Source organism: Salvelinus alpinus, chromosome 10 (assembly GCF_045679555.1).
Source record: "Salvelinus alpinus chromosome 10, SLU_Salpinus.1, whole genome shotgun sequence".
Classification (NCBI taxonomy): domain Eukaryota; kingdom Metazoa; phylum Chordata; class Actinopteri; order Salmoniformes; family Salmonidae; genus Salvelinus; species Salvelinus alpinus.
This window is the reverse complement of record NC_092095.1, coordinates 73,336,896-73,353,450: the sequence shown is the minus strand read 5'-3', so window position 1 is coordinate 73,353,450 and position 16,555 is coordinate 73,336,896. Positions and strand designations below refer to the sequence as shown.

Below are 16,555 nucleotides of genomic sequence, written 5' to 3'. Positions count from 1 at the left end.
CCAACATTCAATAGAGAGGTCCAGTTATGTGGAGATAGCCCCACTCTCTGCCATTACCGACAATAGAATTCATTGTCATATAGAATTTTTCATACCAGGAGAGAACTTACAAATACGAATTTTTCATACCAGGCCACGGTGACAACTATCTGGACTTCAACAACACCTTGGTGCATTTGCGTCTAAAAGTGATTAAAAGAGATGGCCCTAATATTGCAGGCGATGCCAAAGTGAGTCTCATTAATTACCCAGTGGGTAATCATCTTCTCCCAAGTGGATGTGACTTTGGGTGAACGCCTAATCAGTCAAAGCAGTACCACATACCCTCATAGGGCCATCATGGAGTGTTTTCTCAACTACTCCGAAGACACTCTCAAGACACAATTCAGCGCCGGGCTGTTTAGCAAGGATACTGCAGGAGGCTCTATGGAATCGACAGACCCTCCCACTGGTGCAAACAAAGGACTGGAGGCACGCGCTGGCTACTGCACCGAATCTCGAGAGTTTCATTTGCTAGGGCCTATACACTCTGACATTTTCTTTCAAGAACGTTTACTCTTAAATTCGGTTGATTTAAAGGTAAAATTAACCAGGGCCAAGGATGAGTTTTGCCTGATGTCTGCCCAGGACGGGGACTTTAGTTTAAAAGTGTTGGGGGCAACGCTTTTTATTAAAAAAGTGTCTATCTCCGGCAGTTCGTCTGGGTCACTCACAGGCTTTGATGAAAGGAAATGCCCTTTACCCTCTCCAAAGAATTACCATGAAAACCTTTAGCATACCTGTGGGCAGTAGAATCTGCAGTCAAGAAAACCTATTTCTAGGCCCTTTACCTCGATACGTGGTTATAGGTCTGGTTGATCACGCCTCTAATACGGGCAGCTTAGATTTAAAAAACTTTACTTTTCAACACTTCAATGCAGAGTATGTAGCTCTCTGTCAGGAAGGACGTCAGGTCCCTGCTAAGGCTTTCCAACAGCAATTTAATAACCGGATATCTGTGCGAGAATTTTACAATCTATTCCTGGCTACAGGGCGGTATCTAAAAGATCTCTCTTTACCTATTGACAGAAATGATTTTGCAGAGGGTTACACATTGTATGCTTTCAATTTATCACCTGATGATGACACCTCAGGAAATCTGTCTGTGGTGTCCCAAGGTAACCTCAGGCTGGTAATACGTTTCCGTACACCTTTAGCCTGTACAGTTACCTTGATTGTTTATGCATGCTCTGATTCAATCTTGGAAGTGAATGCCCGAAGACAGGTCTTAGTGGATTATTATTAAGGATTGTTGAGCAAAGACATGAATACCCAAGAGTTGGAAGGGCTCATGAGCCGATTGATTGGAAAACAATTTTGTGGAGTGTTGGCTTGTGATTAATTACCTATTGAGAAATGGCCGGAGCGGCCTGCATTGTTTATTGTCAATACCCATCCTAAACACATGCCGGGTGAACATTGGCTCGCTATGACATTAGAAGAGGAAGGAGGAAGAAAAATCTAAACTTTTTTTGATTCCTACGGCTTTCCCCCCCTGTTTTTTGCATTTCCCCAAATCTATTAAAGAATTTTTGACCAAAAACGGATCAAAGATCTAGTACAGCATCAAACAAGTGCAAGATAACCTTTCCACTACATGCGGTCAACACTGCGTATTTTACCTATGCCAAAGAGCCCGGGGAGTTTCTTTTGAAGATGTTATGTGTCTTTATAAGGATGATTTAAGAAGTAATGATAACGTTGTAGCTTGTTTTGTTAGAAAATATCAAAAGTGTTCAAATGTGTGTCCTTTAAGACCGTGTAATCAAGGCGTATGCTCACGTCAAATGTTTCAAGAATGCCACAAATGTTAAATTGCTTATTTTTTCAAATAAAATGTATTGAATTTAATCATAGTCATTCAAAAGTCATTCAAAAGTCTAACCACCCAGAGAGATTGGGATTAGGAAATGGTCCTGAGACGTTCAGGGGGGTAAATGAGTTATAATCATCCTTTTCATATGGGGGCGGGGTTGTTGGGGCATCTTTAGGGGTGCTGTATCTCGTTGAAGGTTTTTGTTTTAAAGCTTGAATCTGTTGACGTAGCTTATAGTTGGGTACACCCGAGAGGGGAATGTTGAGGATTTCCAGGGCCTTAAGAAACTGACGCCAACCGGGAGGTCTTCTGTCATCAGCAACCTTGTGGGCAGCCGTGGTACTTTTAAGCAAGTCAAGCATATGTGAACCCCTGACTGTTGTATGCTATGTCTTTTCTTTTGAAGACTGGCCCTTTTATTGGCAAAGCGTTTGATCGCGGTCTTTTGTCTCTTTAATTTTTTCAATTGGGTCAGGGTGAGTGGAATGCATCGTTTGAGAAGATTCAAAGCAATCTCACATAGGGATAATATCAGATCTGAAAAACAGCGACCCAAGATGGCCTTCCGTTCTTGATAGCGTCCTCATAGCTCTCCATCAAGTAGGATTTCCTTCCCGGGTACATCTGCTGAGCTAGAGTGCTAATTTGCAGTTTGTCTCTAGGATTTTTGAACAAAACCATGTAATTGGCGTTCAAGCTAATGGTACGGCTATTTTTACCTTGGTGAAACACATTCTGCACCAAGTAAAGCACGGACAGGTTTCTATGATGAGTATATTTGCTACCTGCAAATAGCATATCGTCCAAAACCAGCAGATTGTTTTTATGAGGAGGGAGAAGTTCATCATCAGACAGAGATTCAGGTATTCCTTCAACAAACTTGATTTTTATTGTCTTCAATAATTCAGCATACAGAGGTGGTGTTGACCTATTGCAAAGCATAGCTTATTACCAGGATTGTGAACGTTTATGTGGTAGGCCCTTTTATTGCTTATCATTTCTGATTGCATTAGGCTATCTAGCTTCCGTCTCTGACCCCCACCACCCTGGGGTTGACGTATTATTTGCACTACAAGCTCGACGAACAAGTCGTTCTAGCAGGGCGATAAATTGTTCAAGATCTGCTTCGCCATTGGGTAAATTACACACAGTTTAAAGCATGTCATAATTAATTACACCTTTTTACTATGCCTTTCTTACAGATAAAGGGCCTGGTTAGCCCTGACCATTATCCGTATCCAATTCACCATCGCCATGCCTGGCTCTCTTGCACGCACCATCAAAGCTCCGTAAGTTTTCACTCCATGGGTAGATAATCCGTCGGGCATGTAGATCCTGGGTATGTCTCAAGGATAGATGCGGCCAGCGCCGTAATTGTTCACGATTTTGGGAAAGACTGTCCAGCTTATTCATAAGGGTTATGAATATGGGATAATCAATCCATTTAAAGCTAAACACTGGCATAGAAAAGTTGACATCCATGCATGCTTTGGAAGATACATGAGAACTGACAGACTTTGTCGCATTTGCACTATCAAATTGTTCACATGCTAAAATTGTCACTTTGGAGTCAGGGCTATAGGCCATTGAAGCGATTCTTAGGGCCTTCAGATCATTGCGTCCGCAGACCTGTTCTTCCAGTGCATATCCGGGCACAGTTGTACCACTCAGGGCCTGTTCAATTTTACAGAGCGCTAGCCTAATCTTAAGCCATTCTCTCATCCGCAGAGCAGGAGAAAAACTCCCAGGTTTTGCCTGATAAAGGGGTTTGGGGCCACTGTCTGTGAATATCTTAACCGTAGAATCCTCCGGTTGGAATATGTAAGACATATGTCCCTCACTCGTACCCAAAACTCCTTTAAACCTCTTGGCAATAGGGGGTGCTATTTGCACTCTGTAATAATTTCGTTCCCAAATTAAACTGCCTCGTACTCAATTCCTGCTCGTACAATATGCATATTATTATTACTATTGGATAGAAAACACTCTCTAGTTTCTAAAACCGTTTAAATTATTTCTCTGAGTGAAACAGAACTCATTCTGCAGCACATTTCCTGTCAGGGAGTGAGATTTCAGAAATCGAGGTCCCTGTTCTGGGGTCAGTTTATAAGTCCCCGTGTAAGCCATCGGGCTACATGCACTGCATACGTCTTCCTCTAGATGTCAGTAAGCGGGGAGAATTTGAATGGAGTGGATTGCGCAATCTGGGACCCTATATAAGACCGTGGAACGGAAGTACCGTTCTTTTCAACTGGGCGCCTGGCGCATCAGGGACATCACAATCGCCTCCTGCAAAGCTTTCGTTTTAGCAGTTCTGTATCTCCGGTCATGTTTTTATTCGTTATAGTTGTTAAAGACATCATAAGGTAGTTAATTTAAACCGACTTATAGCAGTTTATAGCAGTTTATTGCGATTTTCCTGGATTTCTTTGTGATGCGCTTTCACGAGTTGGACACCTCTCCAGTGGGTGGCTAACGTTAGCGGCTATTTCGACCGGACAAGAGGACATCTTTCAACCCAAAGACGATTGTTCTGGAGAAAGGACACCTTGCCCAAGATTCTGATGGAAGCTCAGCTAATAGTAAGCAGTCTTTATGCTGTTAATTCATACTTATGTTGACAAATGTCAAATAATAATTCCGCCATGAATTATGGTGCGGTCTCGCTTTAGCGCACGCTGTATTGCGCAGTAACGTTAATTTTAAAAATTTAACACAGCGATTGCATTAAGAACTAATTTATCTTTCATTTGCTGTCCAACTTGTATTTTTTAGTCAAGTTTATGAATAGTTTTCGATTAGAATAGGTGCCTCTCCAAGATGGCGCCGGACAGATTGCTTTAAGTTTTGGCCACTAATCACATTGTATAACCACGATTTGTGCCGCTAAATATGCACATTTTCGAACAAACTCTATATGCATTGTGTAATATGATGTTATAGGATTGTCATCTGAAGAATTCTGAGATGGTTAGTGAAAAAATGTATATCTTTTGGTGGTTTATACGTTATCGCTATGTTTGGCTTGAATCAATGCTGTTGTGATGTTTGCTATTGTGGTAAGCTAATACAACGCTATATTGTGTTTTCGCTGTAAAACACTTAGAAAATCTGAAATATTGTCTGGATTCACAAGATCTGTGTCTTTCAATTGCTGTACGCTGTGTATTTTTAAGAAATGTTTTATGATGAGTAATTAGGTAATACACGTTGCTCTCTGTAGTTATTCTAGTCGCTTTGGTGAGAGTTGTGATGGTGGCTGCAATGGTAAACTATGATTTATACCTGAAATATGCACATTTTTCTAACAAAACATATGCTATACAATAAATCTGTTATAGGACTGTCATCTGATGAAGTTGTTTCTTGGTTAGTGGCTATTTATATCTTTATTTGGTCGAATTTGTGATAGCTACTGAGGGAGTAAAAAACTGGTGGAGTAAAAAAAGTGTTGTCTTTTGCTAACGTGGTTAGCTAATAGATTTACATATTGTGTCTTCCCTGTAAAACATTTTAAAAATCAGAAATGATGGCTGGATTCACAAGATGTGTATCTTTCATCTGGTGTCTTGGACTTGTGATTTAATGATATTTAGATGCTAGTATTTACTTGTGACGCTATGCTAGGCTATGCTAGTCAGCTTTTTTACTGATGGGGGTGCTCCCGGATCCGGGTTTGGGAGGAATTAGAGGTTAAAACATTCTGGGGCTTCACACAGAACTTCCTCGAGGCTTTTGTCACTGGCTTCCTGACACGAGACGCATAGCATCCTGAGAATTGGCCTAGGAGACATAATTTTCTGTTTAATGTTCAGGGTTTATTTTTTAAAATCTTGTTTAGTGTTCTGGGGCCGCATGTCTTGTTCTGGGTTTTATTTATAAGGTGTCTGCCAACCCCAATACCCCAGGACATTCGTGTTTCATAGACAACAACCCTAAGGTCAATAAAACAGGGGGTGGGGGGCCATACTCTTTGAAATGTTCATCTCCCCAGTTCAAAGAGGTCCCTAGACATCAATCATCATGACAACTTCAAAGGCATTATATAAATATTGTCGCACTCACTCTAAGGCGTGAGAACAGGAACAAGATGCCCATATATGGGCATAACCACGTGATCACTTCCCGCCAGGATGCCCTGACCGGATGCCCAAATATGGGCATGCACACGGCATCCGGACATAGGGTCATAAATCAAACGTTTGACGTGTGCCGTCTACTTTATTCTCTCTGGTGTGTTTTTTTTAGCTTCTACTGTAAAGATATTGAGATTACCTTACGGTTGAATATCCTCTGTGAGGCGCCTCACAATAGATTCTGATGGGTGACTGGGTGGTACTGATTCCCTCTGCAGTTTTCTCTGGTAATGAGCTGGTAGACACAACATACACTGATTTTACAAAACATTAAGGACACCTGCTCTTTTCATGACATAGACTGACCAGGTGAACCCAGGTGAAAACTATAATCCTTAATGATGTAGTTGTTGTTGTATTTATTTTGGATCACCATTAGCTTTCAGTAGAAAACAAGATACTGCAGTTGCAGTGGGCTAAGGAATGAAAACACTGGAGAATTTAAAAAACATTGCCTGGTCTGATGAATCCCTGTTCCTGCTGTTTCACGCTGATGGGAGGAAACCACGAGTACAACATTGCAGGCTGGTGGTGGTGGTATGATGGTGTGTTTTCATGCCACATATTGGGCCCCTTGATAAAAGTGGAGGAACGTTTGTGTAAAAATCATTGCCAATCAGGTGCATCCCTTCATGGTGGCAGTGTATCCATCTGCAAATAGATTTTTTTCAGCAGGATTATGCCACAAGGCTTGTCCAGAACTGATTCCAAGAACATGACAGGGAATTCAGCTTAATGCAGTGGCCTGCCGAGTCACCAGATCTCAATCCAATTGTGCATCTGTGGGAGGAGATGGATCAAGCTATTCGGAGTAGAGATCCACTCCCAGCCAACTTGACACAATTGTGGGAAGCATTGGAGTCAACATGGGCCAGCATCCATGTGGAACGTTCTCAACACCTTGGAGAGTCCATACCCCGACTAATTGAGGCTGTTCTGAGGACAAAAGGAGGTATAACTCAATATTAGGAAGGCGTTCCTAATGTTTTGTGCACTCAGTGTATATAAGATAAAGATGTTGTGGTGATCAGTTTTCAGCATTAGTTTGGGTGGATTATTTTATATTACTAAACAATTTTGTTTAATGATAAACAGGCTATGAATCGACTACTTGTGTTTATTAATTTGTCTTTTAATACTAGATTCATTATTTCAGTCATTGATGATGAATGTATTTGAATAACTGTATTGAAGTTAATTGATCTGGCGGCAGGTAGCCTAGCGGTTAAGAGTGTTGGGCCAGTAACTGAAAGGTCGCTAGTTTGAATCCCGAGCCGACTAGGTGAAAAATCTGTCATTGTGTCTTATTTGTCCTGTAAGTCTCTCTGGATAAAAACATCTGCTAAATGACAAGAATGTAATGAAAAATAACGTTTGTACATGAATTCATGCTGGGCAGCCACTTTTTTCTCATGTGTATAATAAAATGAAATAAACTGTTTTTAGTTAAATACTGTATATTGTCGTGGTAATTTCCTGTATTACTAAATGATGAGTTTACAAACCACACACAAGTCAGTTATATTTTAAACTCCATCTTTAATTAAATGAGTTTCACCATAGCCCTTTGACTCTCAGATCAATTCAGTGTCTATAAATGAATTCTCTGAGAGTGCTTACAAAAGAATACTTAGTATCTTTTATAGCCAAGATACACCCCTCTCAACTCACATGACGAACCACAGATCTCAGGAACTTCACAAAGGGCCTTTTACTTGAAAGAGGATTATCCCATAGCCAGATAGCATTAGCTATAAATTATCGTTCAGTTTGGTCTCTTAGACGAGGTTCTACTTCTCGTTCTTGGTACTTCATATTACCAAAACATTACCTCATCCAATGGCATATATCAATTGTCTACTTTAGATACTCCCATCTCAAATACACCCCACCCCTGGACAAGCTCCCTGGGGGGAGTGAGCCTCTAGGTCATATACTATCTCAAGATTCATGCAACATCAGAGGGGTAATACAATGCTTCCAGACACTGCCATACTCCTCTCCCCCCAATGGGAAAAGGAGGGAGTGACTGGAGTACAGACATTGTGGAGCCCTTCACATGGTTTCACAGATATATTCAAAATGAAGACAATGTTCAAACTTGAATTCTCCCTTTCTGATATTCTGCCTATTACCAGACATGTAAAAGACAAGCCTGACCTCTCCCCTCTCTGGGCCCCAAGTGACTTTTCCCGAAAGGAGATAGGAAAATGCAACTGCCAACAGTATAGTCCAAAAGAAGACATTCTAATGACAAGTATAAAGTAAATAAAACATCTTATTCCTCTAAGTTACCTAACTAATTCTGATTCAGCTATGAAAATATACAATACACAACATTGCTGCTTTGTTTATCCAGGCCAGAGGGACATGACCATAGTAGGCTAGAGCAGCTAAGTTAGTGTTAATGTTAGCTAGCATGCAAGTATCCAGGCAGAGTTTCTTATGTTGGCCTAGAGAAATAATAGTTTGCGACATTAACGGAAACCGATCATTAATATAACAACCTTATCAAATTACAAATGTTTTCACAAATGTTGACGCTTACAATTATCCGCGTGTCGTTGTGTTACGTCTTTAGGAACAAATGGCGAGTGAATGACTCGCTTCTTTCTCCCAGTTTTGAGGCATGACGGTTATACATTGTAATACATTCTGTTGTGATATTGTAAACGAACAGAGATTTCTTTTGGAGCGCGATTCATGAACAATTATGTATTTTTGGGAGACAATTTGAGGCCAGGAAGATGGTGAAGGAGGCATTAGGAAAGGTAGTCAGTCAGAGTGACCAGTAGTGGTTTTGTTTTGATTTCATGCGTCTCAGAAGAGCTGAAGGAGAAAGCATTGTGTTTTTCGGAGCAGGGCAGCAATAAAAGGGTGTTATATCTGGGGTTTTGTTATATATTGAGGTTCATCGTCTTGAGCAGAAGATTCCACGAGTGGTTGGAGCACTAAACCGTGTAGTAGATGGAAAGAAGGAAGAAAGTCAATCAGTTGTACCGTTGTTTGAAGAAGATAATCTGCCTACTACCGAGGTAAAGTTGCTTTTATATTCACACATTCGGACATTCAACAGACATTCAGCAGACATTTGCGAAAAGCCATTAATCATTGTAAAAATCTGTAACTAATTCATTGATTGTCACAGACATATAAAAATAGATATGGTTTATACTTTAAATGTCTAGCATACTTTTACAACCTTCGTTTTGAATTTTAAAAAATCCAGTTTTGATTTGATGGAAATATATAAAATCTTAAATGCAATGTAAAGCTGTTTAAATCAATAACTAATTCACCCTTTGTCACAGAATCATCAAACTAGATATGATTTATTCTATAAATGTCTTGCATATTTTTACAACCTTTTTTTTGAATACAAATTCCAGTTTTGATTGATAGAAATATATCAAATCTATTAGATGTCATTCTAGTAATGTTTGATATTACAACATTGATATGTGATACCTTTTTTATCAACAAATACGTTTTTTTGCAAACGTATGTCTTTATTACTACACGATTTATATTGCCTGAATACTCAACGATGATTAGCCCCTCAGTTATGTGTGCTTCTGTCAGGGTTCTGGTCAAATGCATGTCCTTTAAAGTTAATTTAGCAATTGAACAAAAATCCATTTCAATTTGAAATTGTTCCTAATTACAAAAACATGTAACAGAATTTGGGTATTCCAGAACTGTTATTTACATGTAAATCAACATAACCCTGTTTTATGTTTTTAATACTGCAGATAGAACGCTCTGTGTGCCAGAGATGGTTCCATTTAGCTTGTCTGGGGATGACAAAGAAGGACTTCAACAAAGCCAAAACAGAAAATGATTGGAAGGGGCCTTTTTGCTTTTAAATTAGAGACGTATAAATAAATGACTGTTGTTCCTTGTAACTACTTTAAAATGTGGAACTGTTGCCCTAAAAATGCAAACATTGATTTGAAATACAATTTAATATTGTAAACATTGTACAACTTATGTAAACATTGTCTAACTTCATATAGAACAAATTGCACTTGAAATTAACATTTATTTTAAGTTATTTTAAATAAATGCATATTCTCACTTTTTTCTGAGACAATCACTGAATTAGTTATTGATTTCTTCATCTTTAAATGCAATATTTGAGATTTTATGTATTTCTGTCAAATCAAAACGGGAATTCCTACTCAAAGCAAAGGTTGTAAAAGTATACCAGACATTAATAGAATAAATCATACATAGTTTGATGTTTCTGTGACCAACGGTGAATTAGTAATTGATTTATAAAGTTTTAAATGATATTTGGCGAATAAATGTCTGAATATAAAACCAACTTCACCTCGGTCTGGCTACTCATGTGATTTTCTTTTAACCTTTACCTCAATGACGGCCTACTAAGGAACAGTGGGTTAACTGCATTGTTCAGGGGCAGAACGACAGATTTTTTCCTTGTCAGCTCGGGGATTCGAGCCTGCAACTTTTCAGCTACTGGCCGAACGCTCTAAACACTAGGCTACCTGTGATGCTAGGATATATATGATATGCAGTGTGAGCTATTGTGAATCAGCAACTACAGTTATGAAATGTATAAAATAATGGCCATGTAGCCAAGTGTGTGCCGACGGAATCTTGTTGGTATTTATTAGGATCCCCATTAAAACTTCTTATGGCTGAGATCCCGTTAACGGGATCGATATGACAACAGCCAGTGAAAGTGCAAGGCGCCAAATTCAAACAACAGAAATCTCATAATTAAAATTCGTCAAACATACAAGTATTTTACCACATTTTAAAGATAAACTTGTTGTTAATCCCACCACAGTGTCCGATTTCAAAAAGGCTTTACGACGAAAGCACACCATCTGATTATGTTAGGTCAGTACCTAGTCACAGAAAAACACAGCCATTTTTCCAGCTAAAGAGAGGAGTCACAAAAAGCAGAAATAGAGATAAAATTAATCACTAACCTTTGATGATCTTCATCAGATGACACTCATAGGACTTCATGTTACACAATACATGCATGTTTTGTTAGATAAAGTTCATATTTATATCCAAAAATCTCAGTTTACATTGGCGCGTTATGTTCAGTAGTTCCAGAACATCCGGGGATTTTGCAGAGAGCCACATCAATTTACAGAAATACTCATAATAAACATTGCTAAAAGATACAAGTGTTATGCATGGAATTTTAGATCCACTTCTCCTTAATGCAACCGCTGTGTCAGATTTCAAAAAAGCTTTACCGAAAAAGCACATCATGCAATAATCTGAGTACAGCGCTCAGACAACAAAACAAGTCATACAGATATCCGCCATGTTGTGGAGTCAACAGAAGTCAGAAATAGCATTATAAATATTCACTTACCTTTGATGATCATCGGAATGCACTCCCAGGAATCCAAGTTCCACAATAAATGTTTGATTGGTTCGATAAAGTCCATCATTTATGTCCAAATACCTCCTTTTTGTTTGCGCGTTTAGTACACAATCCAAACTCACGAGGCGCGGGCAAGTCCAGGCGAAAGTTCAGATGAAAAGTCATATTACAGTTCGTAGAAACATGTCAAACGAAGTATAGAATCAATCTTTAGGATGTTTTTATCATAAATCTTCAATAATGTTCCAACCGGAGAATTCCTTTGTCTGTAGAAATGCGATGGAACGCAGGTCGCTCTCACATGAGCGCGCGTGATCAGCTCATGCCACTCTGGCAGACCCCTGACTCAATCAGCTCCCATTCCCTCCTCCTTCACAGTAGAAGCATCAAACAAGGTTCTAAAGACTGTTGACATCTAGTGTAAGCCTTATGACGTGCAATATGACCACATTTCCACTGTATCTTGGATAGGCAACGAGTTGAAAAACTACAAACCTCAGATTTCCCACTTCCTGGTTGGATTTTTTCTCAGGTTTTTGCCTGCCATATGAGTTCTGTTATACTCACAGACATCATTCAAACAGTTTTAGAAACTTCAGAGTGTTTTCTATCCAAATCTATTTTGGATCGTATTTTTGCAACTGGGCCTGAGTAGCAGGCAGTTTACTCTGGGCACCTTATTCATCCAAGCTACTCAATACTACCCCCAGCCATAAGAAGTTAATTAAACGCTGCAAAAGTATCAGAATTGTTCACTTCTCTCATTGACTTCTCAAACCCCGGCTTGGTCCGCTTCGCAGGCGTTCTTTGAAGTCTCGCGTTGTTGCGTCTCTGGGTTTAGAAACTGGTCGTGGGGGAACAGGAAGTTCCGCGCAGGCGCGCATCATTCTTCAGAATAAAGGATACGCCAGAATTGTGCAGTCGAGACGACAACTTCTGTGTCCGTTTCAAATGTATTACTACTAGATAGGCTGTTGTTCAACCAAGCTTTTTTTAGTCAAGCAGTGGCAAATATATATATACAGTATATATATAAAAATGTATGGCACATGAGCCATCTGTCTGATTCACGGCTGTCTGAGTGGACTAATCCATTGTCTGTCTGAGTGGACTCGTCCATTGCGGAGGGAATGGCACACCACTATCAACATCATTTCTAATCTACAATGTTTGTTTGGTTACGGTAATGCATTCAATACATTATTATTACAGTCTTACCATTGTCATTGTAGGAGTGGACACATTGTTTGCAGAGCGTATAACTTAGGCTACACGAAGTTTTGGTGTATTTCATTCCATTTAGGAGTTGTCAATTTATTCATTGTGTTTTGTTTAGAGTGCTCCTGTCAATGTTGAGTAAGGACACACACCTGATTACTCATTGAAGTAGTCCTATAGGCTAGCTGGCCTCTGTGTAAATGTAGGCCTATAAATGTGCCCATTTGGGGATCTGATACTATTTCTGATTGTCTTAACTCACCGTCACTGTGGAGTTTCTCAAATATAAAAATGTTCAGCTCAAACAGCAAGTATGTGAAGTCTGTTTCTACATCCATTGAGAATGATAATAGTTTCTCAACGTAGCCTATTTGAAAATGTCCAGCTCTCTCCCTTTTGATAACCACCAAAACTGTCATGCTCTGATCCGGTGGAAACGTCATAAAACAGGCCTACCTAATTACTTCTTATCCTTTGCGCAAAATATCCCTATGTCTGTCTGTCTGGAGCTCGCTGTCATGGGAAACTGAGAGCCCAAAATATTTTATACAATGTTGCAAGTTTGCTAGCACAGGCCAGACCAAATTAATAGTTGATACAATGTTTCAAGTTTCTTGCAGACAGGCCATGTGTAGCCAATTTGATTAATATGATATTTATTTCATCAGGATATTTTCTACCTGCAGGCTGCGATTGTTTTTATTTGTTAGCTTTATGTAAGCTAGTTTTGGCAATGGCAATAGAAGTTACTTTTAGATTGGTGTAATTTTATTTTAGATATAATTTTGATTAACCACGTGACATTGATTTGAGATAAATAGACTTTATATATAAATATCTGTGCACGCGGACTACTGATGTCCTGTTCAGTTTGAGAACCTGAAGATGAGGAAAACTAGAGCTACGGCTATAATTGGTTTGAATGAAAACAAGGTTTCATTGCACATAGTTATTGACCTCACAATAAGCCATATTCAAGTAATTTACATAACTTACATTACTATGAAGCAGTAGACGCGGAGATGAACAACGCTACATTAGCAGCTAATTAGCATTTCATTTTTGAGGGGCATTGAAGAGTTTGAATGTAAAATGTTGCAACTGTGGTAGGGATCATATTCCCGAATTCCCTGAGTGCCCTGTTAGGGTGAAAGAGGTTGAGGTGTCAAGGATCAGGACTGTTCAGCAAATCTGCCATGTGGAGGCAGTGAAGAGGGGCAAGGAGCCACAGTTCTGAAGAAGATATGGTGGTGGATGCAACGCAACCAGTTGCAAATGTTGTACGTCAATCAAGTGATCTGGATACACTTATTGTGAAGAAAATGCTACGTGATCAAGACAAAGGAGATGATTGTGGACTACAGGAAAAAGAGGACCGAGCACGCCCCCATTCTCATCGACGGGGCTGCAGTGGAGCAGGTTGAGAGCTTCAAGTTCCTTGGTGTCCATATCACCAACAAACTAACATGGTCCAAGCACACCAAGACAGCCGTGAAGCAGGCATGACAAAACCTATTGCATCATTGCCTGTTATGGCAATGCTCGGCCTCCGACCGCAAGGCACTACAGAGGGTAGTGCGAACGGCCCAGTACATCACTGGGGCCAAGCTTCCTGGACATAATTATATCTACAGCTGAGAAGTTTTTGGGCCTCCAAGACTTCACAGACTACTGTCGCCAGAAAATGTTCCAGCCTTAGAGGATCCTTCTGAGCCTGTGTAAGAACCTGATTAGAACAGAAAAGCAGGCTGATTTTAGTTTGTATTATTTATTTTTTATACCGTATGTACTGAACAAAAATATAAACGCGACATGTAAAGTGTCCCATGTTTGATCCCATAAATGTTCCATACACACACAAAGCTTATTTCTCTCAAATGTTGTGCACAAATTTGTTTACATCCCTATTAGTGAGCATTTCTCCTTTGCCAAGATAATCCGCCCACCTGACAGGTGTGGCATATCAAGAAGCTGATTAAATTGCATGATCATCATTACACAGGTGCACCTTGTGCTGGGGACAAGAGTAGCTGAGAAGGTGCTGCCTTGGCAGCAGCTAATGGGGATCCCTAACAAATATAAAACGAAAAATGCCACTAAAATGTGCAGTTATGTCACACAACCCAATGCAACAGATGTCTCAAGTTTTGAGAGAGCATGCAATTGGCATGCTGACTGCAGGAATGTGCACCATAGCTGCTACCAGATAATTTAATGTTCATTTCTCTACCATAAGCTGCCTCCAAGTTGTTTTTGAGAATTTAGCGGTATGCCCAACAAGCCTCTCAATTACAGACCACGTGTAGGGTGTTGTGTCGGGAGCGGTTTGCTGTTGTCCACAAAGTACTCCATGTTAGCATTGGGTTATGGTATGGGAGACAACGAACGCAATTGTATTTTATCAATGGTAATTTGAATGCACAGAGATACCATGACAAGATCCCGAGGCCCATCGTCCTGCCATTCATCCACCGAAGGATCTGTACACAATCCCTGGAAGCTGAAAATGTCCCAATTCTTCCATGGTCTGCATACTCACTAGACATGTCACCCATTGAGCCTGTTTGGGGTGGTCTGGATCGATCCAGTTCCTGCCAATATATAGCAACTTCGCAATGAGGAATAGGCCCAGAAGCGGCCCTCTTCCGGTGGGCCGGAACTGATTGACTCGGCCCGGAATCAGAATTAATGACTGCCAAGAATCGGCCCAAGTACATCAGGCTGTTTCCATCTACCGGAATTGAGCCAGCTTTGCTGGCATCTTACCAGAATCCCCCCAGAAGCGGCCAGATGCAAATTGAAATAAATGTATACAAAATTACCAGACAGTAATTTTAAATATTACTATTATACATTGTATGCATACAAATTATACCCCTCCAAAATAACGTCAGAGGAAATGCTGTATGGGACAAGGACATCCTGGCCGGCCAAACCCTCCCCTAACTCAGACGACGCTGGGCCAATTGTGCGTCGCCTCATGGGTCTCCTGGTCACGGCCGGCACTGGCATCGAACTAGCATCTGTAGCAATGCAGTTCGCACTGCGACTGCTGCGTTAATGCTTATCCGTTGCCATGTACAAAGTATCAAAATAGTCAAATACAACTTAAACCGGGCTCTAAAATTATTTAATTTAAATGTTAATTGTATTTTTTTAAATCACAGAAACAATGAAAAAATATGAACAAATAAATAATGAAATGTTAATTATATACAGACGCCCGTTTAATCATCTGCCAGAGAGTAGCCCCAATCGTCCCGAGACCCAAGTAATACATTTGGGAGCAGCAGCAGCAGCTACCCCCTTCTCATGTAACAGGGTAGGGCCAGCCCAAGGATCCCGCAATGCACGGACGGTGTTAGTGGGGGAACAGGAAGTTCCCGACAGGCGCACACCATTCTTCAGAATAAAAAAAGCGCCAGAACTGTGCAGTCAAGAAGGTATCTTTTGTGCCCGTTTCCCTTTATTACTACAGGTACGTAATAGCACGTTTACATTTTCTAATTTCGAAAAAACATGTCATTCCATGCTAGGTAACAAATCCATTAAATTATTATCACGTTTGGTAAAGGTTTGATGTGATATTTTTGTGTCAAACCGAGTGAAGAACGTGGTGACGTTATACTATTTTACAAGTCACGTAACTAGAGACGTTGGGTTTGTCTTAGTGGATGTACATATTCTGCTCATGTTAATTTTCATAAAGAATCCATTTATTTGAGATTTCTGAGCTGCATGTTATCGGTTTTGTGTAAAATTCACACGCTGGTAAAATGGCGGCGCCGCCTCGGACTGGGTCAACGGACTTTTTTTTTTTTTTTTTAAATCTTTATTTTAACAGGGAAAACAGACTGAGACCTAGATCTCTTTTACGGCTGTGCCCTGTGTAAACATGTTGACATGTACAGTTTTAGACATACAGACAAGAACATTTCAAAACATACACAATTCAACAGAAACAATCACAGA

At 40.1% G+C, this 16,555-nt stretch overlaps 3 protein-coding genes across 6 annotated transcripts in view; 2 read left to right on the top strand and 1 right to left on the bottom strand.

The window, feature by feature from the left end:
- The window catches only part of LOC139533057 (zinc finger protein 135-like), a 545,377-nt gene that overhangs the window by 426,439 nt on the left and 102,383 nt on the right, over nucleotides 1–16,555 (bottom strand). The gene's annotated exons all lie outside the window — the stretch shown is intronic.
- The window catches only part of LOC139533073 (zinc finger protein 135-like), a 165,486-nt gene that overhangs the window by 60,397 nt on the left and 88,534 nt on the right, over nucleotides 1–16,555 (top strand). The window lies entirely within an intron of this gene.
- The window catches only part of LOC139533031 (zinc finger protein ZFP2-like), a 530,089-nt gene continuing 529,030 nt past the window's right edge, over nucleotides 15,497–16,555 (top strand). The window contains exon 1 of one of the 2 annotated variants that reach the window (XM_071331198.1): nucleotides 15,497–16,061. The gene's annotated coding sequence lies outside the window, so the exon portion shown is untranslated. The remainder of the gene's footprint in view (nucleotides 16,062–16,555) is intronic. The other variant, XM_071331197.1, reaches the window with a different exon arrangement.